The 25902-nt window shown below is 45.9% G+C and overlaps 1 protein-coding gene across 1 annotated transcript in view; it reads right to left on the bottom strand.

Moving 5' to 3' along the window:
- The window catches only part of RNF144A (ring finger protein 144A), a 136409-nt gene extending 118090 nt beyond the window's left edge, over positions 1-18319 (bottom strand). Inside the window, exon 1 of the mRNA XM_056124140.1 lies at positions 18169-18319. The gene's annotated coding sequence lies outside the window, so the exon portion shown is untranslated. The remainder of the gene's footprint in view (positions 1-18168) is intronic.
- Between the last annotated feature and the right edge of the window lie 7583 nt (positions 18320-25902).

The raw sequence follows: 25902 nt of genomic DNA on the forward strand, positions 1-25902 counted from the left end.
AACCCTGAATTAAAATTTCACAGAAAGACCCCATTGCTTTTTCATTCTGAGTCCCTCAAGAAAATTCTTACAATGGGGCTATTCTGATATCCATCTAGGGACAGAATTAGTGGAGACAATCTCTTCTCAATCTCCTGGTCGGTCTCTCTCCTTCTCCATAAGGAATAGCTATTCACTCTTTCAATTACTTATGAATACAAAATACTAATCATGAGGACAGAACCTCTCACTTACCTACAATTCCTTCCACACATGAACACAAAAGGGATACAAAAGGCAAACCCTCTCTTTCTCCTCAATCTTTCAATTTCCAGTGGAGAATTGCCTCTTAGTCGCTGCTGAAATTGTAAGTTGTCATTTGAAACCTCAGAATAGCTCCACGCATTGATGCTTCTGCAGTCACTCTAAGTGGAGGTTTTCTGCATGTGGGACTCATTTGACTTTAATATGAATAGGGGTCTTGTCTAGCTTCCATAAAGCATTCTCTGTTTACAGTCATTGTCTACTAATCATCCTGCACACAGGAGGACAGAGGGCCCCGTGGACATCACTTTAGACTTATCCTGTTGTTACTTACATTCACATTTGTCTTCTTCACAGGAAAATAAAACTCATTCTTCAGCCAAGGAGATATTTCTCAAATTATAGATAAGGAGAAAATCCATTGCCTCACGAACTGCCACTGATTAAATTATTTTTTATTATCTTGTAAAGAAAGTCATTTGGCTAATCCTACCATAATTCTTGATTCTAAGAAACAACTCATAAAAATGAAGTTGATTCTTAGACTTAACCCTGTTCACAAAGAGTCAATTGATTTGCCTGGTTGGGTACAGAAACGGGCACGAAAATGAGTAGTGTAGTAGAGAAGAGGCATTATCCCAGAGAATGGAGAGAAACCTTACAACAGCTTTAAACAACTTATAAAACAAATTCTTTGTTTAATTTTAAAAAGAATTAATGTACATTTTTTAAAATGTGCTTGGAGGTCATCTCTGGTAGTGTGTGTGGGTATGTTGGCAAGGGACAAACCAGGGAATTCTGGGTTTGAATATAGGTCTCCTATATGCCAAACATGTGCTCAACCCTTACTCCCCCTTAAAAAATATAGAAATAAAAACTGACAGACATGATGGAAAAAATAGACAAAGCCCACTATTATAGTTGAGCATTTCATCACTCTTTTCAGCATGACAGATTTAGCAGGCAGAAAATCGGTTGAAGATTGAACAGATTACAATCAACTTGATCTACTTAGCACACAAAATATTCCATTCAACAGCAAAAACAAATTCCTCTAGTTCCAGTGGGTCTTCCTAAGCCTTAAAACTCAATATAAGAGACAAAATGGAAAAGTGTACAAAGTATGCTCTCATATCACATCAGCAATAAACTAGAATTCAATCACAGAAATACTGCTGAGGGGGCTGGAGCAATAGCACAGCAGGTAGGACATTTGCTTTGCAAACGGCCTACCCAGGTTCGATTCCCAGCATCCCATATGGTCCCCCGAGCACTGCCAGGAGTGATTCCTGAGTGCAGAGCCAGGAGTAACCCCTGAGCATCACTGGGTGTGACCCAAAAAGAAAGACAAAACAAAAGAAATAGTGCTGAAAAATTCTCAAATGTCTATAGACTAAACACCATGGTTTTAAATAAAACCTAGACTCTCCCCCAAAAAGGAAAGTTTCAAGATGAACAATAACTAAAAATGCATAAACAGAATAAATTTTGTAATTTTTTTTTTTGCTTTTTGGGTCACCAAAATGGCAATGCACAGGGGTTACTCCTGGCTCATGCACCTAGGACTTCCCCCTGGCGGTGCTCAAGGCACCATATGGGATGCTGGGAATCGAACCTGGGTTGGCGGCGTGCAGTACAGTGGGTAGGGCCTTTGCCTTGCATGAGGAAGATCTCACTTCAATCCCCACATCCCATATCTAAGCACTGCCAGGAGTAATTCCTGAGTGCTGAGGCAGCAGTAAGCCCTGAGCATTGCTAGGTGTTTGCCAAAAAGCCAACGAATAGATAAATAAAACACATACACTGTATGAAGAAAATCAACATTCTAAATTTTCATTTGGAAACTAAAGCAAAAATGGCCTTTGAAGCCTAAATAACACAGAAGAAAAGATACAAAATTGACAGAGAAATCAATAAAATTCTAAGCTGATAAACAACAAAAGCAATAGTTGGTTCCCTGGAAGATCAATATTATTGACAAATATCCAGACAAGTTAACATTATGAACGTTAAGATGTGTCCATAGACCACAGGAGGTGTCAGTATGAAAAGACCATGAAGTACTGTGTCTAATACCAGGGTTTGCTAGCATGCTTACTAATAATTCAAAACAAAACTGCAGGCAAGTAAAGAAGGGAAAAGTGGATATAGGACATTGTTTCACATAGGCTGTGCTTTATCTTTCTGGAAATCTAGAGAAAATAACAACTCTGAAGAGTCAAACATGCTTCATTTTTTTTGGATCAGTGAGCAGTATCTATCTATCTAAATATCTATCTATTTTTTTGTGTTTATTCAACAGAAAATGGATTCAAGGCAGAATTGGATGCATCAGGCAGTGACTGCCCCAGTTTTCAGATCGCTCCCCACTTCCTCACAGCTCACACCTGCTGTCTGCCTAGCCATTTCCATACGATTATTTGTGGATCTGTTTTGGGTGGGTCTTAAGTGTTTTCTGTTTGTTTGTTAGTTTCGTTTTAAGTAAAGACTGATTTTATTTGGAGGTTTTTTTTTTTTGGAAGGGGAAGGAGCGAGAGAAAGTGACAAAGTGAAGCGCTCAAGAAAGAATGCACGTTTCTCCAAAGGCAGAGAGCGTGTCTACCTAACCCCCAGCGTTAGATATGGAAGCATAAGAGTACACTCTCAAGAGGGGAGAAGTGGGCGACACATGTGTTTGGGCACATAGGCATAAGCAGCACATGGGCTCGAGCAGCAAACGCATACCCTACCTCAAAGCATCTTATGCGTAGTTGATTTAATCCTCAGAAAATCCTCCAGAAGGAAGTAACCCATTACTGCTCTCAAATTTTAGATTACTAGATTACTAGAATGGGAACATTTGCAAAGATGCTCAACTACATAAAACTTCCAGGTGGGTTCTAAGTCTGGTGCAGAATTCCAGCCCCTGTCCCTGCACCCTGGCTGCATTCGGCTCAAAGAGTTTCACAAAGATGGCCCTGACATGACGAGAACTCAGCAGGTCATTCTATTATGGTTCTGGCATTCACTGTCATTGCTCAGAGCTGCAGAAATACACTTGAAAGAACACTCCTTTAGGACAAATATGTGTATTGTTTTGTTTTATTTATTAATAACAGAAGGGTTTTTTTCTTTGCTCATTATGCATTTGTCTTCAAACCCGCTCTAGCAAAATGAGATGCAGGTGATTTTAATTAATTGGGTGATGTTTATATTCACTGCATATGAAATAATAAAATGTCAGTCTTGGAAAGAAGAATTTACAACTATCATTGTAAAACAGAAACAATAAAAAAATTAAGTGTAGCCCCAATAAAAACTAAAAGAGAAACTCACGAAAAGCCTTGTGAGAATTTTTTCCTCAACATATTTTTCATGTTTATACCCATACTGTACCATAATTTTGTTTCATTATTGTTGTCACTTAATGATATATTATAAACATCTTCCCATGTCCATGGGCTCAAAAACATCTTATCTAATTAGAGCATCATATTTACTTACCCATATTTAGATGTTTTCCATGTGGCTATTACTTGTTTTATTTTATCAAAATTTAAAAAAGCATTTGAAAATAAAACATTTCTTTTTCTCCACACTGGGTATTATATACTTGAGCTAGAGTCCCTAAGTGTAACTGTCTGAAATAATCACAGAGTTGCAAGAGAAAATAATCCTAAACCACCCCCCCATCTCCCCACCTCCAGTCAATTCAGGGATACTCATCCCTCCTGCTGTGCCAACACCGTCTATATTTAAATACTGTCTACTCTACAGCAGAAACCAATGGTACTTCAACTAATTTCTCTTAGAAAAAAATTAAGAATAATTTCATGTTGGCAAGAAAATCTTTATCTTTACCACCCAACATATTTATTATCCCTCAATGGTCCTTATGGTGCAAGCAAACTGCTTTTCAGATAAGTGTGTTGTCACTACCATATATAAAGTCACTTCAGAGGGTGCTATGAATATAAGTTAAACTAAAATCGTGCAAAGTGCACATGTAGCTTCCAGATGTTTGTTTTTAAGTAGCAGCTCTGCTAAGGGTTGAAGTCAAAAATCTTGGGGTCAGTTTATTGATGCCAGTGGTTTATAAAAACCACCATATGCTGGTGTTTCAGGAAAAGCAAGCAACAGCCTTCGGGCAAAATCTTACTTTTTTTTTTTCTTGAGCTGTCGTGAAGTTAGTCCAAAGTTTCTGGGTCTGGGAGATGGTTCAAGAGGTGGGCACATGTGCTGGCATGCACAGGGCCCTGAATTCTATTGCCAGCACCAGATGACCACACCAGCACTGCTTGGTGTGGGCCTGGTGGCATACACCACCACTGCAGTGCACCACCCTCAAAAAGTTCCACATGCTGGCAATTCAGCTATGAGTAATGTGCACCCCTTTCCTTCAAGAGTCCAGTCTGCCATATACTCAACATCCCCCCCCAAGAGTTTCGAATGCAGGCACAAGCCTGAGCCTCATCTGTACTGTCAAGGAGAGTGGGAAAGAACAAGGAAATTTGTGGGGGCTCAATTTGTCGTATTTCTAGAGACCTCCCTCTGCATCATGTCAACCAGGAAACCATTTAAATATTCGAGATGAAATGTAAAAAATAGCTAAGATGCTTACATCTCATTTCTAGTTAGAACATAAATCATATTGCATGTTCGTGAGAAGTGCATGATTATATGTTATATTAATATAACTTCTTTCCTAAATAACTATATAGCTGCTTACGCAACACAAAATATGCTCTGGAGTGAAGATCAATTCCAGTTTTTCAGACTTTAAAGCTAATGCTTATTTCGGGATTTTGAAATCATGCTGTTGGGCAAGCCCACAAGCCTAGGCACTGTGCCTGTGGTGTCCAGGGAGTACAAGAATGTTGGCGCTATCCCTTATCATCTGCAAAACACCAGAGCAGATCACAGACAGGGTGAGGCCTGTGAGACCACTCAGAGATCAGGCGAGCAACAGAAAGGGGGTGTTGCATAAGGGGCCACAGTCAGATCGGTCTCCTTTGGAAAAAATAAGCAGAGGCAAGGATGCAGGGAAAAGGGAAAAAGCAGGTAATGTTGGGGACCCTCGAGGACACCGAGAACTACCAGAAGAAAGGGGAAGTAGGAACAGGAGGGAATGCAACTGGTCAAGAATGAAAAGAGCCAGTGAGACAGTACACGAAGTAAGGCATTTGTCTTGCATACAGCCAACCCCAGTTCAATCCCTGGCTCAGCTTTAGTCCCCTTAGCACCACAAGGTCACTGCTGAGCATAGAACCAGTAATAACCCTTGGGCCCCACCAGGGGTAGTACAAACCCTCACCCTGCTTTAAAAACAAATGCATAAAAAAGTCTCTCAGATGCAGAACAAAAAAAAAAAAACGTGGCAGCTAGGAAAATGGGAGACGAACTGAGTAAGTGGAAGTGAACTCAAAGTGTTCTCAGACTCCACCCAGACACGTTGACTCAGACAGCACTCAGGTGCAGAGTGCACAAAAACACAGAGTCTCTCATCCAGTCCTGATATACAAATGATTAAGGGGATACATATGACTAACATTCAAAGGTAAGTGGGGAAACACCCACATTCAAGGACAAAGGGCAGGGACATATACCTGGCAAGCACAAGAACCTGAGCTGGATCCCCAGTACTGACTTCTCCCCAGCACCTCATGCACAGCCCAGGAGTCCCACAGCACTGCTGGCTATGGCCCTGCTAATCTCTAGGCGCCATCAGCACAACCCTGGAGACTTCCAGCATTACTGGACCAAGCAGCACCCGACTGTTGCATAGCCTTGAACCATCCAGCCTTCACCAAGTATCACCAGGGCTGACCGCAAGAACTAGGCTCAGAACACTTCTAGGAGGCATCTCCCCAGAATTTTAATCCCAAGGACACTGAGGAATAAAATCATGTTAAGTCTGTTCAGAGTTGACTCTGAATAGCTGTAGAATAGAGAGTACCAGAAGAAGATTACATGGGCAGCATCCCAGACACTGGAGTAGACATACTCTGGCTAGTGAGAGTGAAAACTGAGCCAGAATCCAGACCAGACATGCTCCTGAACAGTCTGAGGGCAGGGGGGGTATTCCTATATCTCGTGAGCCAGCAGGTCCTCCAGAAGGGGAAAGAGCTGATCGAAAGGGCTCTTAACAACGTCTCAACAATCCTTCAGATCATTGTGTCCAAAGTGGGTCACACCACTTCTGCAGAGAGAAGGGCATAGAAACTATCCAGGGGGCAGTAGTTGCCTTGAAAATAATTGCAGGGGGCACTTTGGCACTCTGCTTGTTCATTAAAGAAAATAGATTTCCAGTGGAATGTTGAGTAATTGGAGGGTTGGAGTGAAATCTCTGCTCAGGACCATCAGTGTCGGGGTAAAATACTAGTCTCAAACGTAATTTTTAATTCTCTGGTATTCATATGCTTTTAAAGGTAAAGCAAGAGAAATTAATTTTAAGAATAAAGCCGAAATAAAATCCTGTTCACATAAATCAAGAAAACTGTTATTCCTAAGAGAGTTGTTTGTCTTCCAACAGCTTCAAAACCCCAAGTGTCTACACTTCGAGTAGCTCTCCCCAGTGACCAGTCATGGTTCAAGGGTTCACAAACCCCATGGGGCAGGGACTATCTCCCGACAGCCAAGCCCTGATGTCCATTACCCTCTGCCTGTTTGGTCCTGCTTTGCAAGGAGACGGTTCTGCTCCAAAAGATAAAAGCCTGTGAAAGTGCAGGCTTATCAGTCGGGCCAGCAGAACAGGGCCCAAGGACTGGATTCGTGGCTTCCACATCCTCTTGCAGAAGGACTGGCCCACTCACTGCACATGACCAGAGACAGAAAGAAAACAAGGTCACTGTCAAGGAAGCAGGGCTGCTGGCCAAAGGGAAAGTGTCCCTAGGAGCGATTATAGTCTCCAAAGATAAGATAGATCCATTTGCCCGGGCCATTCCACTGCCAGAATAGCACATTCACTGAAAAAGAGTGAAAACATTTCCTCCTGAGACTATTTTATTCACAGCTGCAGGCTTCATAGCCTGGTACCTGGCTTAGGGTGGGAGCCCCATAAATCACCATGAAGCATATTAAAAACTTTAGGCAGGCATAGCTAGTTTTTTTGTAATTTTCTTTATTGTGCTTTTCAGATGTACTGTGTCTTTTTTTTACCAATTTGAGAATTGTGGCAAGCTTGTGTTGCTTTGGTGCCATTTTTTCCAAAAGCATGTGTTCCCTCTGTGTCTTTATCACATTTAATTAAGGCATATACATTGGTTTTCTTTTTGTCAACATTATGTTATTGCACACTTAACAGACTAGAAAATCGTAAGTTAATATAATTTGTATATGCACCAGGAAACAAAAAATATTATGTGATGTGCTTTATTGTGCCATAGCCTGGAACCAAATCAACTCTCCTAGGTGTGCCTGAGGCTTAAATTTTGAGTTACTTACAGATGAAATTTGGAATAAACCATGCTGTTGGAATGAAAGGGATTTTTTCTGTTCCAACTTAGCTTTTTACCAGAATGAAATTAGAATATATATTTCAAAAGTCAGAAGTCTCCAAGATTAAGAGCTGGAACTTTAGTAGAACAGGTAGGGTAATTAATTGCCTTGCATATAACTAACCCACATTTGATCCCCAGCACCTCATATGGTTCTCTGAGTCCTCCAGAAGTGATAGCTGAATACAGAGCCAGGAATAAGCCCAGAGCAGTGAGATGCGCCCCACCCTACCCCACCCACCCCAAAACAACAAGTCTCCAAGATTAATAACTGCCCAGTTGATGAAACTACCTTGTTGTAGAGAGGACTCCCCCAACCTGTCTTCTTTTTTTTTCTTTTTTTTGCTCACCTCCCATACCTAATCCTGAACTTTCCCTGAATCTTCTGTACCAAACAGTTGTTGCCAAATAAATTAAACAAAGAACAAATGAGACTGTCTGTGAATCTGAAATGTCTTTGAAGGAAAAAGGTACCAGCTAAATTCAATAAATGTTTATCACATACCTACTATGTGCTTCACCCAGTGCCAGGTGCTCATGAGATAAATGGAAAAGACAGCATTATGAATTTCTCACTCTTACCACACCCAAAATTAAAAAGGTTCATGGAGACTCTGCTGTGCCTACACTAGATTACCACAACAAAAAGAATACTTTAACCACATGCAAATTGATGGGCACCACATCCGGCATGGTGGCATGCCTTTCAAAGAAGTAGGTGAAGTTAATACAATTGTATATGCACCAGGAAACAAAAAATATTGTGTGATGTGAAGGAGAGAAAAGAGGAGATTAAGGTACATATAGCTGCATGTGGTCAATATCCTGGTTCAATATCCCACAGCACATGGCTCCCTGAGAATCACTGGGTGCATCCCTGGAGGCTCTGAGACCACTGGGGTGGCCAGTGGTCTACCAGTCCCACAAGGCCCAAAACCACCACATCCTTGGGCCCTTGCACTATTCGGGGGGATGGGGGAGTAGGTTTGGGCTTTTGGAGGAGTTTGGGGCCTGACCTAGTGGTTTTTAAGGCCTGTCCCTGGCTATCTGTTCAATAGTGACCCCCTTGCCAGGGATTTAAATGAGGGCCATGGCATCTCTAGTAATCCTTACCTCCCCTACTATCTCTCCGGCACATAGGTCCTCACACTGAAATTCTGACTTTGGCTGGTTGAGAATAGTCTGTGGGTGTCTGGGGCAGTATCTGGGAGACACCCTCAGTTTTCCCAAAATAGAAGAGCAGATGCGAGATGCAAAAGCAGTTCATTAAAGCCCAAGTGGTCCAGAGGGTTGGAGCAATAGCATGGCGGGTAGGATGTTTGCCTTCCACGCGGCCGACCTGTTCAGCCCAGGTTCAATTCCTCCGCCTCTCTCGGAGAGTCCAGCAAGCTACCGAGAGTATCTAGCCCACATGGCAAAGCCTGGCAAGCTACCCATCATGTTTTTGATATGCCAAACACAGTAACAACAAGTCTTACAATGGAGATGTTACTGATCCTGCTCAAGTAAATTGATAAACAACAGGAGGACAGTGTTACAGTGCTACAAGTGGTCCAGAGTCACCAGCATGGGATACCCAGTCCTCCCTAAGTCATCCTCCTCCTTCCTGCAGCCTCTGACTTTCCCAGTTCCCCAGCCCAGCTGTAGCTTCTGCAGGAGATACAGAGAGAGAAGGCCATAGTGCTCGTGGAAAAGTCTGTCTCTCCTCACAGAAAGAGATGGGGGTAGCTAGCACTGACTTCCCTATTGCTAGCTTAAACACAATGTGTGTTTGCACTCAGGGCAAGCCTCTGCAGCCAAGGGGAAACCAGCCTCAGGGCCATGGAGCCTGCTAAGGGTGCCAGGCAAAGTGAGGAGAACCTGGGTTCTTAAGAACATCACAGAGCAGTGGCAGCAAAGCCGTCCCCACCCCCGCCTACCTTCCAAGTCTACTTGTTCACGTCATTCTTTGCTCAAATATGTAGTAACATAAAAATACACACATAGAACTGCTGATGTGTACACTGTGGGTTAAAATGTTTCCCCACCCCCAAACTATGCTGAAGGTACCCTCAGTACCTGTAGATGGAACTTTATTAGGGATACTGCAAATGATCAGGGTGTGATTTAGTAGTATGTCCCATCTGGTCCAACCTGACAGGTTAAAGGCCATTTTTCCCTTTGGGAAAATACATTGGGACCACAGTAGCCAAAATGCCATAGAATAGATGGCACATAAATTCCAACATGATTAATTTTTTCAATAGATGCTTTTTAAAACTTGTTTTATGGGGCCACACCAAATGGTGCTCAGAGCTTACTCCTGGCTCTCTCCTCAGGGAACTCTCCTGGTGGGCTCAGGGGACATACATGGTGCCAAGGATTATACCTAAGATCATTTTTTTGGAGACTGAGAAGTCTCAAGACTCTGGGAACCATCAAGATATTACAAGAGGCTGGAGCACATACTTTGAGAGCAGGAGCACCAAATCCAATCCCTGGCATTACATGTTCCCTAAGCTTCAGGAGTATCCCTAAGCACCAAGCCAGGAAGTGTCCCCTATCACTGCCAGGTGTGGCCCCCCAAATAAAAACAAAACAAAAAAGACATCAGATCATATGTCTGGTGAAGCCTCCTGGTCCATAAAACAACTTCTATGCACTATCTCCTCTCCTGGAAACAAGGGCGAGGAGTTCTCTGGGTCTCCTTCATTGGGGCACAAATTCCTTTCCCAAGGGCTTAGTCACCTTCCGAAGTCCCACCTCCAAAATACCAACTCTTTGGAGATTTTTTAAAAACACTTTATTTATTTATTTTTGCTTTTTGGGTCACACCTGGCGATGCACGGGGTTATGCCTGGCTCTGCACTCAGGAATTACTCCTGGCGGTGCTCAGGGGACCATATTGAATGCTGGAAATCAAACCCTGGGGTTGGCCATGTGCAAGGCAAATGCCCTACCCACTGTGCTATCGCTCCAGCCCCTCTTTGGAGATTTGACCAACACACATGAATTTTCCAGGACACAAACATGCAGCCTATAAGATCACCCCAAGGGAACAACTGGGGAGGGAATATATCGAGGAGCAAGACGGGAAATAGGGAAGAAAAGACAAAACAGAGATGATTCTTTGAGTCCCTCTCTGCCCCTCCCTTCACTGCTAACAAAAAAAGGATATCATTTTATCATCACTATCAGCCACTCATCACTCTTCTGTGGCCTTTAGCCACCAGAATGCATCAGCTCTCAAGGCCCATGGCTCATGCTTCATGGACACACACAATGGAAACAGCACTGTGAGCTCTACCACACAGCTCTGTGTCATCCCCACCAGGGCCAAGGAGCTTCCCAGTGGCTGCAAGTGATAAAGAAGAAATAGACACCATTCAGCCAGATAATTCAAATGCTGACAGTCTTCTGGAAGCTAGTTTATTCCACTGCCCTGAGACCATTATTGGACACAGCATGGGTTTCCAAGAAGCATTGGGGCCACCTGGAAAAATGAATTGATGGGACTGTTAGCTTCCTGATGTGCTCAATAGGAAGCAGCCAGCCAGCTTCTCGGGTCTCTGCAAGTCTGCTGCTCTTGCACACACCTAGATCAGTGTTTTCCAACGGGAATGATACAAGGACCACTGTGGGGCTAGAATGATCAAGAATGGCAGTAGTAGCATTTAGGAGTACAATCGGGGATCCTTTCTATTTGCTTACTTAAAGGCTTTTTAAAAAGTGGGTGGTAAGCCAAATCATTTTGGAAACTTGCCCTTATTAATAATTTTGAGTGATATGAACTGACATCATTGAGCACCCAGCATTCAGGAACAGGTGGTTTTAATTTTTTTGGAGGGAGGAGAGCTTTTGGGTCACATCTGGTGGTGCTCAGGGCTTACTTCTGGCTCTGTATTCAGCAATGACTCCTGGCCAGGCTTGGGGACCGTATGAGGTGCTGAGGATAGAATCTGGATCAGCCACATGCAAGAAAGTGCCCTATCTGCTGTATCTCTCTGGTTCCTGAGTTTTGTCCCTGAGTTTTGGGGATGATAGTAATGGCACTGAGGAGGTGAGAGGCTTCCCAAACAAAGCTGAGGAGATCTGAAGGTACACAGCAATACATTCTCTGTCACTTAGGTCCTGAGAAAGTGCAGGGGTCACAATGAAAAATGTTTGGGGGCCTGGGTCCACTGTACTCAAGGGGACTGCCTTAACCCCTCTACCATCTCTCCAGTCCCCAGATTTCTCAGAGACAGTGAAGATGCAGACTACTAGGAACTACTCTACATATGCTTCCAAGTAACCTGGGAGCTACTATTCAGTTCCCACATAAGTATCAGCTGAATCAACAGTATCAGTGTGCTTGCTTGGCAAATACTCATTCAAGAAGCTCTGACCATCTCTCTAGCAGCTTAGTCTTACTGCCCTTAAAAAAATCCAGAATCATAAACCAGGGCAAGTTCACCTCAATTTTCTGTCCCGTCGGTCTGACCACCAATCTAACCCCTTACCGTCCCAAGTAAAAGTCCTGTGACCAGTGTCCGTCCCTTCTCCACTGTGCCAAGAGTCCTCTTTCTGACTTCTCCCTCTTCAAAGTCTCTCTACTTGCTTTGATCATTTCTTCAACAGAGTTCATGGCACAAGCTGGATGAACACTTCACCCTCAAGGGTCACTGCCTCTTACCACTACATCCCTTGCTGGAACTGGTTATCCTGGTGAAAATTCTACTTCTCCTGTCTCATCCCAGTCACATGACCACCCTATCTAGTTCACACCAGGCAAGCCCACTATGACATTACTGTTGACACAACCTGTCCTCCCAGACTATCAAGGTCTTCCTCCAAACCACCAGGATTTTAGGCATCAGTTAAAACCCCAGCTTCTGCTAGAATCCAAGCCCAGCTAATGTTCTCAGTTCCTCTGTGTCCAACGCCATACACTTCCACACGGCATAGTTCTGTGATCCAACCTTGCAAAGAATCCCGTCTCTAGCTGCACTCCATCGTAATGGAATATAGGATGCAAACTCTAATTCCACCTCCTTAATGACAAACTACTCCAGATTTCCTCTTGTATTCAACCACCGAATAAGCCTTCATTTGGAAAGAGTGTGATACGCACATAGGGGATACAAAAATGAACATGTCTCTGCCCTTGTAAAGCTTGAGTAGAGGAAATTAAGTCAGTAAAATTAAAGAGTTGAAGTGAAATGGCAGGTTTTGAAAAGGTGAAAGGGAAGCACATGATGAAGATCCTTCCTACCTGAAGAGAGAAGGGAGAGCGCACAGACTCTGAGGAGCAGCGCCTGGCTCCATCCTAGCTTGCGCTTCTGTGGCCCACGCTTCCTCTCCACATCTGCAAGGTGTCAGCCAGCACCAGGTAAGGTGACCTTCATGGTCCCCAGTTTCAGGATTCTATAGCTTTAAGACAAAGGCAATGTCTGTGTGGAGCCTGGAGGGATCATTAGGAATTTGGCACTGAGATGATGGGAGCATGTTCCAGGGCATAATTTAGAGACTGTTTATAGAGATCAGCACTGGAAAGACAGGCTGGAGCCAAGGGATGAAGCCTCCCGAAAGCTCAACAAGAGGCCCCCATTGCTTCTGCCTAAGCTCTGTGTCTTAGCACGGAAATGACAAGGTCAGTGGGTAGAAAGCTGAGGGACATGAGCGGGGACCACAGAGTGTCCTATGGAAACGATGACTTTTAACTGCATTGACTATGGCTTTAGAATGAATACCTATTTAAGAGAATATTTGAATTTGAGAACAAAGATGCCTCCCAACACAGAAGTGAGCCTACTTCTGCAAAGGGACAGACGCTGTCTATCACCAAGGAACACTGAGACAGAAAGCTGTCCTTCCCTCAGGGGAAGCAGGCAATGGCTTCATACAAACCAGCCCAAAAGTATTAGTCTGTGGGACCCCAACAGCAGCTCTCATATTCCTGGTTTTCCATTAAGGGGCAGTTCCTTAGGTATCTGCTAGGGAAAGAAATGGTTCTGCACAGCCCACCTCTCTCCAGCTCACCTTAAAGTGCCAGTGTCTCCTAATCAAAAACGTGCCAAAGGATTGCTTGAAAATAGGCTTGTGGGAAGCCAAAAACATCCAAGAAAAATCATAGTTTAGAAACTTTTCCCTGGACAGATACAAAACCCTGTTGACCCAATTGCTCGTGGGAGACACCCTGTCAGCCTTCACATTTTAGTCTGAAAGTCCTTTCCCAGGCCACAGTGCCTCTGCATTCCAATTTTTACCCACAGAGCAATGCTGTGGGAACGGAAATTAGGAAACCTAGTGCTAGTACCTCCCTCCTTGGACTAGCTTCCAGCTCGGAGCTTCTCAACTCTAAGTTGTGGGTTGGGAGTCACCAGTCTAGCTCGGGGACTTTGAAGACTTTCCTGGATTGTAAAATCAGTGATTGCTACACAGGACTGGTTCCTCCCATCTTCTTCTCCTCTAGTGAGCAGAACTGAGGGTAGTGGGGAGGCAGCGAAGGGAGTATGTGTAGAGAAAGACTCCAAAACAGAACAGTGAAAATTCTGTCACTAGCAACTGTTACACCCCAGAATCGTGATCTGAATCCTGAAGAGACCCCTGGCCCACCCTCAAACAGGATAGGGGCAGTTCTGTGAGAACTCACTCAGCCCCACTGTGCGAGCTTGGCAGGTCCTGCCTACCCAGGGCAGTTCCTCATTGCCCAGAATCTGACCTTGACTCTCCAATTTGTTTGGCTAATTTGAATTCATCCTTCAAGTGCCAGTCAGCCTCGCTGGCTTCAGCAGGATGACTGCTCACCTTGCTGGCCTGCTCTGCACACACGGGCAACTATTAGAACCAGCTCTAAATGCTCTGGCTTCAACCCAGCTGAGAGCTCGCTCAAGGTCACAGACTAGATCCTTTTCTAGAAAACTCTAAGCTCAACACCAGGTTTCATCACGGGCCAGGTGTGTGGCCTTGGACAATGAACTGCTTCTCTGTTCACTTTCCTCTGGAAACTGAAGACAGTGACAATATTTGTCCTGTGTGGCCATCCATGTAATGGCACTCCTCAGGCATATACTTCCTCTCAGCACCTGCTAATGAGAAAGACTAACTGAACGCAAACAGTGCCTTCCTCTCTCCAATGCCACGCATGGAGACGATCAAATATGGGTTGACAACTTCTTCATGCCATCCAGGAACTTCTCAAACAATGCATTCAGTTGGTCAACGTTCTCCTCAAAGTGCTGCTCTGCTTGCTCATAAGCCACCCAGGAGGCTGGACTCAATTTAGCTCTTAGATTCCAGGACTGAAAGGATGGGGGAGACTTGCAGAGAATGAACCCCCCTTCAAAGCCCCATTACTCAAGGTATCTTCTTTGAGAAAAGACATTCTTTGGAAAGTACTGCGTTTTTTTCTTAAAGACTTCTGTATTTTCTTTAAAAAAAAATCCTTACTGTGTTTGCATTTAATGAGTAGTCCTGCAATGGTGACTCTCCTAGAAAATACCATTAAAGTAGCATTTTTTTCTTTTTTATAAATTTCAGGAATTTGGAGGTCTTTTAGTCCAACCCAAAGTCACAGAACTGAATCTGAACATTGTATAAACTCTGTCCTTCAGCCCTAATCCCCAGCGGATATGTGAACAGTTGCTTCAATTTAATTTCTTCATCTAATTAAGAAAAGGTATTCGCGTGTGTCAGTAATGCAGAAACAAAGGAGAGAAAGGCTGGTCCCAGAAAATGATGACCTCAAATGACTTCACTCGTCTTAAAGAAAGGCACCTTCAACTTAGCTCTTGGCTCGCCAATGTAGGGAAGCTCCCCTGGCGAATATGGAAGAGGCTCGTCTTCCTGAACAGCATTCCATTCTATTCATAGCCTCTGGGCTGCCTTTGATGGCAAGCACCCCAGGAATCTAAGGGGCACCTTGTTTGATCAGATGCCCTGGAGAAGTCTGAGGTCCCTGGATCATCCTGAGTGGTCCCAAAGCATGGGGGAACAGGGTAGCTGACAATTCCAGGCTCTCCAGGTCCCGTGCACAATGCGAATAAAGGCAGGACTTGAAAGTGCTAAAGTCAGACCCTGCAGCCTCAGCCCTGCATGGGCCTGGCCTGCGGCCTTCACTCCTCTGAGTCCACATTGTCCTCGAGGTCACAAAGCATGGGGTGTGGAGGGCAGCGCACGTTGGGATGACCATGTCAGTCAGTCCCTGAATAGACCTCTGGTCCCTCCTCTTGGAGACAGAGGCTCCCAAGAGGGAGGAGAAATTTGCATTCAAGAAGGTCATAGGGTCTAATTAAGAACCACAATGGGGGAAAAGCAGGCGACCCGCTCCTGACTTATGACCCTGCCTCTGTCTCGCTGTCTGGAGGCATGGTGTGGTCACCCGGTTCACGCCAGCAGCTACACTGAACAGTGTGTGAGGTCTCTGGAGTGCTGTACCCCACTGCAGGGAAGACATGGGTGCAGTGGGTCACACGCCGCACACCGGCTAACCCAGGGTGCTTATTTACCCTTACAAAGTGAATGAATTTCCAAGTGCTCCTGATTTTCAAAAGCCCCATCTGTGCCTCCCCCAGGAGGGCTGGCTGACTCATGGGCCAGGCTGCAGCTCTCTGCTCCCTGGCTTTGGAGGTTCCCTGTTCAAGACGAATGACTTCAGCATCAGGACATCTTTAGGCTGATGAGCTTTAATGCTCCAGTTCTGCTACATCTGGAAAGTGCCCATCCCATTCAAATTAGTTAGTTGCAGTGCATTTGCTCACACGGTGCTCAATCCACACAAACCCCTCTGCTGAGTGGAAGGTGGGAGCCCACAAGGAAAGAAAGAAGGTCTGACTCCAAACACCCCAGGTCCCTCTTCCCAGGACACCTCCTTATTCCCTGCACAGTAGTTTTCGCCCCATCCACTCTCCTCCTTCCCAACCACCACTGCCCACTACCAGAATCTTAGCCTAGAAATCACAGCTGTCATTGTTTGTCCCCGTCTGACCTCACTGGACATATTTCTTTGCACTCTTGCCCAAAACGTAAAAGGGAAAGAAATCCAGGAAAAGAGAAAAAAGAAAAAGAATTTACAAGGCACTGTAAATATGTGATTCAGACCAAGTCTCTTTCTGGTCCCGGGGAAAGGGATTGTCCAGAGACGGGCACTTGGACCACAGTCGTGTGGGAAAGTTCCCCACACGCACCTGGAGCCCACACCTGACTGGACCAAGCAGTTCTTTCAACACCAGGTCGCTCCAACTCCAATCAATCTCCAACCTACCAGCTCCACCTGAAGCCTGGGTCAGTATTCCTTCCTCCTAAAGCCCTCGAGACTGCCAGCTCCCTTCTGTTCACCTTCCACCCCTACTCCAAGCACCACTGATACACGGGCCACCCCATGGCCAGACTCCCCTGAGTCTGTGAACAGCGGTCCCTGGAAAGCACACTCTGCTTCATTGCAGGAGGTCTGCTTCTCCCAGAGCACAAACCGGAACTGCTGTGGGAGGTGAGGTACAGGGTCCACTGGGGAACATTCCCTGCTAAGGCTTGATTTCAACCCTTAGCAGCCTTGGGCTTGGGACAAGTCAAGCTCGCAATAGCCATTGGATAATTTTATTATTATTATTATTATTGCTGTTGATGTCATTATTAGTCATGGGGGAATCAAAGAGGCAAGCAAGAAACTTCCGGAGTGACCACTACGACCGGTTTGTAGAGATCATTAAGGTACCAAAAGTAAACCCTGGTTTGCCTCCCCCTAGGAGCCTCCAGGTTTTTGCAGTGGGCACTGGGCAGCCTCCATCCAGGCTTGCCCAAGAGGCTGAAGCCGGACGCGCAGTTTCATGCATGCAACTGGAAAGTCACTGCTCACTGCTCTGAGAGCAGAGTAAGGGACCCGAAAGGAACTCTCCCAGACACACACACACACACACACACACACACACACACACACACACACGCACACGCACACGCACACGCACACACGCACACACCTGCACAGCACCCGTCAGCCAGCAGGAAGAGAGGGGCTGTTGCGGGCGGGGAGGGAAGCAGGCGGGCAAAGCAGTTCCCCGGGGCGCCGGGCTGTGCGGAGCTGGTGGCCAGGCACCCGGCCAACTCCCGCCAGCCTGACCTTCCCGCCGCCTCCCGGCGCCCCGGCAGATCGTCCTTTCCCAGGCGTGCGCCGTTCCGCGTCCGCGGGCGGCCCCAGCACCCCATCCCGGAGGGGCGGCTGCAGAGGGCACCAGGTCCCGGGCTTTCCGAGCGCCCACGGCTCTCCTCGGGTCCCCGAGTGGCTACAGGGAAAACGGGGACCCGGGAAGTGGGGAGGAGGGGGGTTGCCCACCCGAGGAGCCCGGTCCCCGGGATCTGAGCCCCGCGGGATGCGGAGGAAAGAGGGGGGGACCCAGGCCGGACCGGCCGAGCCCCGGCCCCTCTCGGCGACGTCCCCCGCGGCCGCGCCCCGCTCGCGGTGATGCCCACACAAAGGGACGCGCGCGTCACCCACCTGGTCCCGCGCGGCCGGGGCGCTGACTCGGCGCCGATCGCAGATCCGGGCTCCGCCGCCCGGTGCTCGCCGCCCGCCGCCCGCGCCCCGCGCCCCGCGCCCCGCGCCCGCCTCGCAGCCGCCCTTTATTCCCTGCCCGCCCTCGAGCCGGGGCGCGCGGCCGTCCGGGGGGAGAGTGGGCGGCGGCGGCGGCCGAGCAGCACAAAGACGCGGGGCGCCAAGGCTCGGCCCCGAGCGCCCCCGCCCGGCCCGCAGCGCCCCCTGCCGCCGGCCCGCCGCTAGCGCCGCGCCCCGCCCTCGGGCCGCGCAGGCCGGCCAAGGGACCAGGGCATCCCCCCTCTCCACTCCCCACCTCTGCTCCCCGCTCCCGGGGATCCTGACTCTGAGGGTCCCCCAGACAACGCAAATGAGAGGGCGGGAAAGATGAACCAATTCGAAGAGAAGTGACTCGCCCCCTCTGAGTCCGGAGATGGAAAGGGCAATGGACTGGGAGACCCAGGGCAGAAGGGGGTCAATTTCCTTAATTTCCTTCCCTGCGCCCCCCCCTCCTCATTTCCACCACCAAGCCTCGGAGCTATGCCCTGGTATTGGGGAATCTGGCGAAGGAGACCGATGACCCCTCTGCCCTCCGCTGTGAATTGTGTTTTCATCTCTCAATCTGGTGGTTTTGAGGGTGGAGCCGAGAGCATCCTGGAGGATGCTCGGTTTAGGATGCTCGGTGTTCAGGAGAAACAATCCGCTTCCTACTATTAGCGACTCCTGCGTGTTAGACCTTGGAAGGAGGAATTCCTTTAAGATTTCCTTGCGTTTCTTCCTCTAGTGCTAAGGCGTACAATTGATAAATGATCTGTCAGACATGCAAAACTGGGTGTTAGCCAAAGTTATTGATAACACCTTTCTTCCATAACACTCTACCCCCTGCGATGGGTAAGTTCCTGTCTGACCTCTGTCATCACCCGCCAGCTTGTGACGAGCAAAAAGTTTGATTCTTTTCGTTTCATTTTTTTTATTTACCCTTTACTCCTCTTCCCCTCCCTTATCCTTCCCTTCCCTTCTTTTCATTTTCCCTTTTTCTTTTTATTCTTTCCTTTTGGGGGCTACACCCATGGTCCTCAAAGTCCACATCTGGCTCTGTGTTCAGGGGCCACTCATATATGGCACCAAGATTCGAACCAGGGTCACCACCAATGCCACCTGTTAGGTAAATGCCTTAATCTTTATAATATCACTTGGGAGCAATTATTATTATCTTTTGTTTAAACTAAAAAAAGCAAGTGGTAATAATTTGCATGCCACAGTAATCTTAGGTGAGATCAAATAATCCAAATAGATATGAAGAACATAGCGACAGAATTTGCAAATTGTTAGGACCCCATAGTCCTTAGCAGTTGTTTGCCTCTTCTTTAGATTTCAGACTTCTTAACTCTCTTGACTCTCTGCTTACTTTGTCATCCTCTCTACATACACAGTTTTTCTTAAGATCTGTCTCATCTACATTGAAGCATTACCATATTTGGGTAAATATTTCCATCAAAGATCTGAATGAGCACTTGCCTTCTGATGCCTGTTTCTGCCAAATTATTCACAAAAATGTCACCATTCAAGAAAAAAAGGGACTGGGAAGAATCCTAACAGCATTTGGTGGCTCCAGTCTTTCATTAGAAGATGAAAATGATTCTGCACAAAGGCCTGAGATTCACAGAAACTATAACAGCCCCTCTGCACTCTGCTGGGTACCCAGGAAGTGCTAGTCTGATCCTGGCTGTGAATAACAGTGCCTGCATTCACACAGTGAATGGGATGGATGTGACTCTGTGTGCTCTGTGAAGAATTGGCCCACACCAAGATACAGACAATTGGTAAACAGGGTCCTCAGAGTCTTGGAATCCAGCTTGGACTGTGGGGGGGTGGGGGGTAACAAGACTGAAGCAGAGCAACAGGGCTGACAGGGTTAGGGGTGAGGGCAAACCAACAACTTAGCCAACTGTATAATTGTGGCTTTTAAGTACTTATACACTGACGGTTGTGTGACCTCATTCCTGCGTCTGTTTTGCTTGCCTTTGCTAATAATCATGCTTGTGGGGGATAGAGAATGAAGACATTGCCATTGGTAACCCAGTAAGCAACAGACCATCCAATGAATCTCAAATGTCTTTCTTCTCTGTGACACCTTCCCAACCCATCACCACTTTCCACATCCCCAGACCTCGGAACTTGTGTAATAGTTTAGTTTCATGTTGATTGTGGCATCTGTTGCCCTTCATGCTCAGGGTATTTACACACTGATTACAGGTCATTTTATTTATTTATTTTGTCATTCGGGTCATACCTTACCTTAGCTCAGAGCTTACTCCTGGTTCTGCACTCAGGGACCACTCCCGGTACATAGGGGAACCATATGTGGTACTGGGGAATCAAACCTGGGTCTGCCACATGCAAGGCAAGTGCTGTGCCTGTTGTATTATTGCCCTGACCCGTCTGATTGCAAAACTTAAGATTCTATAGAAGGGTGGAATCATTTTGCTATGTTTTCCCTTTGAGCATATTAAGTGCCTGGTAGATATGGTAAAACCATCTGCTCTGTGCTGTGCCACTGTGGAACTTTCCTTGACACTTGTTGTCACCCAAGGTCATTTCTTCCTGTCATTGGTTGGTTTTCAATCCAACTTCCTGTATAAATCATGACATCGAACCAGCTCACTCGGACATAGGTTTTTTTCTCACCCAACTCTTCTTTAAAATACCCATAAGGAGGCGTGGAGCAATAATACAGCAAGTAGGGCATCTGTCTTGCATGAGGCCAACCCAGGTTTTATTCCTAGTTTGATCTTATATAGTACCCTGAGCATCACCAGGAATAATTCCTGAGCATCACGAAGTGTGGCCCAAATAGAAAATAAACAAAATAACAATTAAAATACCCATTGAGAGCTGGGAAAAATAGAGGGGTTGAACATCTGGTTTTTCACCCTGTCAACCTTGGATCAAATCCGTATATTGCATATGGTCCCCTAAGGACCTCCAGGGGTAACTCCTGAGCAAAGAACCCAGAATATCCCCTGAGCACCACTGGGTGTGGCTCAAACTTCTCTGTAAACTCTTTTGGAATAAAACAAACAAAAAATTGAATTGGCTACCATTCAAATGATAGACACATGCCCTGATTTTAGTCCATGGCAATGCCATAGTGGTCCTAGTGTTCCCTGGGCATCCTGGAATAGCACTGTACTACCAAAAAAGGAGCACCAGTTAGAACCTGCAGGTCACATGTCAGGTTGAGCATCGCCAGCCCAGTCTTCGATTTTTATTTCTTAAAGACCTTTGTTGATGTCTGAGTGCTTAATCATCCACTGTCTGAACAGGTTTTTATTGTGTGTGATCTTCTGTAGGGGGCAAGGTTAAGGCTAGCAGAAAATTTGAGTCCCAGTAAATGGCCGAGAGACTGGGGAACTAAGAAACTCATTCTGCAGGATCTCCTCCAGACACAAAACTGGAGAATAGCTCCAGGCACACTCACAGTTTCAACACTTTCAGACAGGGTGGCTTCCGGGTTTGTAATCCTACATGTGTACATACAGAAAATTTACTTGGGAAAGAATATGTATTTAATGGACTCAAATTTAACTCCGTGCTTCCAGAGAGTAGCAGACAATTAGAATGGCATCTGATGTTCTGATTCTCTCTCCTTTGGGTAACTCAGAGGCCCGGGATGTCCACAGAGCTTGGGATATAAAAGCTGCCACCCTCAGTCCCTCAATAGTTCACTCTGCAGCCTTTCTTCAGACCCATCAGGCTTTCCAAGTAGGCTGCTCACAGTTTCTCTGGCCAGCACAAAGCTATTCAGGCATCAGGAGGCCCGAAGGGCTTCTGCAGGATCTTGGGTTCCCTATGCCCTCTCACTACTCACTTTCTTTCTTTCTTTCTTTCCTTCCTTCCTTCCTTCCTTCCTTCCTTCCTTCCTTCCTTCCTTCTTTCTTTCTTTCTTTCTTTCTTTCTTTCTGCGTCACACCCAGCAATGCTTAGGGATTATTTCCAGCTCTGCACTCAGGAATTACTCCTGGAGGTGCTTGGGGGACAATATGGGATTCTGGAAATCGAACCTGGGTCTACTGCATGCAAGGCAAGCACCCTTACCTGCTGTGCTATCGCTCCAGCCCCTGTTGGCATCTTCTTGAGAAAGTTTCTCTTGTGGCTTACTCCTTGCTTCGCTCTCCTCAAATGCATCTTCTCTTTCCTTCATTTCACATTTGCTTTTGCTTTCCTGGCCACACCCAGCAGTGCTCAGGGCTACTCCTGATTTAGTGCTCAAGGGTTGCTCACTGAAAGTTTTCATGAACCATGCAGGACCAGAGAAAGAACCCAGGTCTCCCACATGCAAATCATGCACTCCAGACCATGGCGCTACCTCCCAGGCCCATGAAGGCCTCTTCTCTTTATTTCCAAAACTTGTTTTCCCAATTAAACACTTCCTTCCCGCAACATGTAAAACATTCCTCAGAGTCAGGGTGTAGAGCGATAGCACAGCGGTAGGGCGTTCGCCTTACAAGCGGCCAACATGGCTGACCCGAGTTTGATTCCTCCGCCCCTCTCTGAGAGCCCGGCAAGCTACCGAGAGTATTCGATATGCCAGACACAGTAACAACAAAGTCTCCAATGGAGACGTTACTGGGCCCGCTCGAGCAAATCGACGATCAACGGGAGGGCCTTTACTTACTTACTTTACAGGGTGTAGAGGGGTTCAGGGTTATTTCACTCTGTCATCATCCTGAAGCTAGAAAATGGCACAACTCTTGCTCTTTTCTGGAAATACCTGAAGAGAAGATGTGCAGCAAAGTAAACCTACCCTGCATCTCAATAAACTGTGGCCAAAACATTAACATTAGCTTAACAAAGAAAATCAATACTTCCAGAAGAACTAGATGAAAGATGGAAATTATAGTTGTGTCCTTACGTAGCCCAGTGCTGGCTTGAAATGTATCCTCACCTCTTCTTTTCTCCACTACCCTAAGCCGAGGTCAGATGTTGAAGTTCTTTGTCTTACCATCTTTCAATGTGATCCATTATGGACACAAAGTCATTGCAGGTATAATTGTTCAAATCAGATCGTATCAGAATAGAGTGGATGCTAATTCAACAACGTGTTCTGAGAACAAATTTGAAGCCATGCAGGAATACAGTAAGGTCCCTATAGGTAAAGGTAAGGTAAAGGCCCTCCCGTTGATCGTCGATTTGCTCGAGCGGGCCCAGTAACGTCTCCATTGGAGACTTTGTTGTTACTGTGTCTGGCATATCGAATACTCTCGGTAGCTTGCCGGGCTCTCCGAGAGGGGTGGAGGAATCGAACTCGGGTCAGCCATGTTGGCCGCTTGTAAGGCGAACGCCCTACCCGCTGTGCTATCGCTCCAGCCAAGGTCCCTATGCAGACACAAAAACAGGTGAATGAAAATTTTACAAATCAAATTGCCAGAAACTGCCAGAATCTAGGAGAAGGAATGAAACAGATTTCCTTGTCCATCTCAGAGGAACCAACCTGCCTTGATCTCAGATTTTGGGCCCCAGAGATAGAGGAAAATACAGTTCTGTTGCTTAAATCATATGCCTATGATACTTTGTATCAGCAGCCCTAACAAACCTGTACGAGTAGGAGATTTCCCTGTATGATTACAATTTCTAAAAAATTTATAATAATAAATAGTAAACGTCTCGTATTTGGTAGTAAAATAAGTAACAAAAAAGAGATTTACTGGGGCAGGAGCAATACTACAGCAGGTAGGGCATTTGCTTTGCACATGGCTAACCCGGATTCGATTCCTGGAATCCTATATGGTTGTTCCCTAGCACCATCAGGAATAATTCCTGAGTGCAGAGCCAGAAATAACCCCTGAGCATCACTGGGTGTAACTCAAATAGTCAAAAATAGAGAGGGGAGAGAGAGAGAGAGAGAGAGAGAGAGAGAGAGAGAGAGAGAGAGAGAGAGAGAGAGATTTACTTTGTTGAGAAAAAATAAAAGCATTTCTATGTAATTTTCCCAGAGCGTAGGGATATTGTCCTGTCACCAGCATTCTTAGCACGGGGAAGACATATTGCATGCAACATGTTGAAAGAATCTTGTTGAATGAATCTTGCTTTTATCACCCTATCTGGTGGCACTTCTACAGAGGCTAATGCCATAGACTCTGACTAGACATTTCAATCAGAGAGAAGCTGGAGTCTCATTTTCCAAAAGGAAGCAGAGGTTTAAAGCATCCTGTACCACTTCCAGGATTACTGCTAGTGACATAAATGATGCTATAATGCAAGACTCTTGACTGATTCGAAGTTCTTATTGGATTTCCCACTTTTCTGTAGGGCATCAATAGAATATGTTCCTAGTGACTTGGCAGAACTTAAAAAGGTGCTTTTAGTTCTAAGGAAATGATTAAGTTCCACTGCACATGTGGACTGAGTTGTGGGCAGACAGCTAATGATTACCAAACACCTACATGCTTCTTCCCTTGGCCCCCGAAAGATCTTTGACTGATTTTGTTCTGTGGACTATGGAAGCCGTGTCACCTCTAACCTGAGGCAGCATTACCTTCAAGAACTCTAACCTGCTCTGTCATCACGATGATCACTCAGCCACTCAGCTGTACAACAGACTTGGCTGAAGCTGAAAATGCATCTTTGTGTAGAGAGTTGCTCAGAGAATTCCAAAGAGAACATAAACCTGTATGCGCCTATTCTAAGTCAATCGTTTTGGCCCTCAGACAAACACACAGAGATTGGTCAAAGAAAAGACCAGTTAAATATCTTGTTCATAGAGGCCAATATATAGAGAAGTTCATGAATGACAAAACGTCTCTTTTATATAAACTTGATCACTTGACATCCCATTACTCATCATTTGCTCTAGTGGGCACCAGTAACGTCTCCAATTTTACCTGTAGCATGCTAAGGTAGCTTTATGGCATCTGCTCATTCTAGGAACACGAAGAGCCTCAAACCAATCATTCAGGTTCTAGACAAATAAGTCTGACCATCTCGTAGGTGAGCAGCCACGTAATCTTTTGACGTCCCATGGAATCCAGTCGGTAATGACTCTAATCTAGTAGTTATCTCCAAATCTTATTACATGTCCAGCCCATCTGATTTTCGACGGCTTGGCAAACAAGACAGTGTCCCTGATTCTTGATCGTCGACAGAGGTCAGAACTCCGGATTCTTTCTCTCATTTGAGTGAAACGTGATACTCCAAGCATAGCTCTTTCGATTCCTCTTTGAGAGACCCAAAGAGCATTCTCATCTTGTTTTCACAGGGCCCAGGTCTCTGAGGCATACGTTAATGTAGGAAGAACAGTGGAATCGAAGAGCTGTGTCCAGAGCTGGAGGTTCTTCATCCTCTTAGCTATTTCCTCGATGCTCTTGAAGGTGTTCCAAGGCTCTCTTTTCTCCTGCGCAACTCAGGTGCAGGTCATTTGTCATGTTGACTTCTCAACATAAGTACACATAACTGTTGCATTTGGAGATGTCCATTCCATTAAGAGTGAATGGAAATCAGGAGCAAGTCCATTTCTCATAAACATTGTCTTCGTGAGATTCAGTTGGAATTCAACCTTTCCACATTCACGGTCGAAGTTGGCCAGCATTTGTTCCACTTGGCTTATGTTTTGTGTTATTAGAACAATGACATCAGCAAAGAAAGGTGGTGTAGTTTCTGACCATCTATCTTCACTCCCATTCCTTCCCATTCCAGTCA

The sequence above is a fragment of the Sorex fumeus genome, unplaced genomic scaffold (genome assembly GCF_029834395.1).
Source record: "Sorex fumeus unplaced genomic scaffold, SorFum_2.1 ptg000006l, whole genome shotgun sequence".
Classification (NCBI taxonomy): domain Eukaryota; kingdom Metazoa; phylum Chordata; class Mammalia; order Eulipotyphla; family Soricidae; genus Sorex; species Sorex fumeus.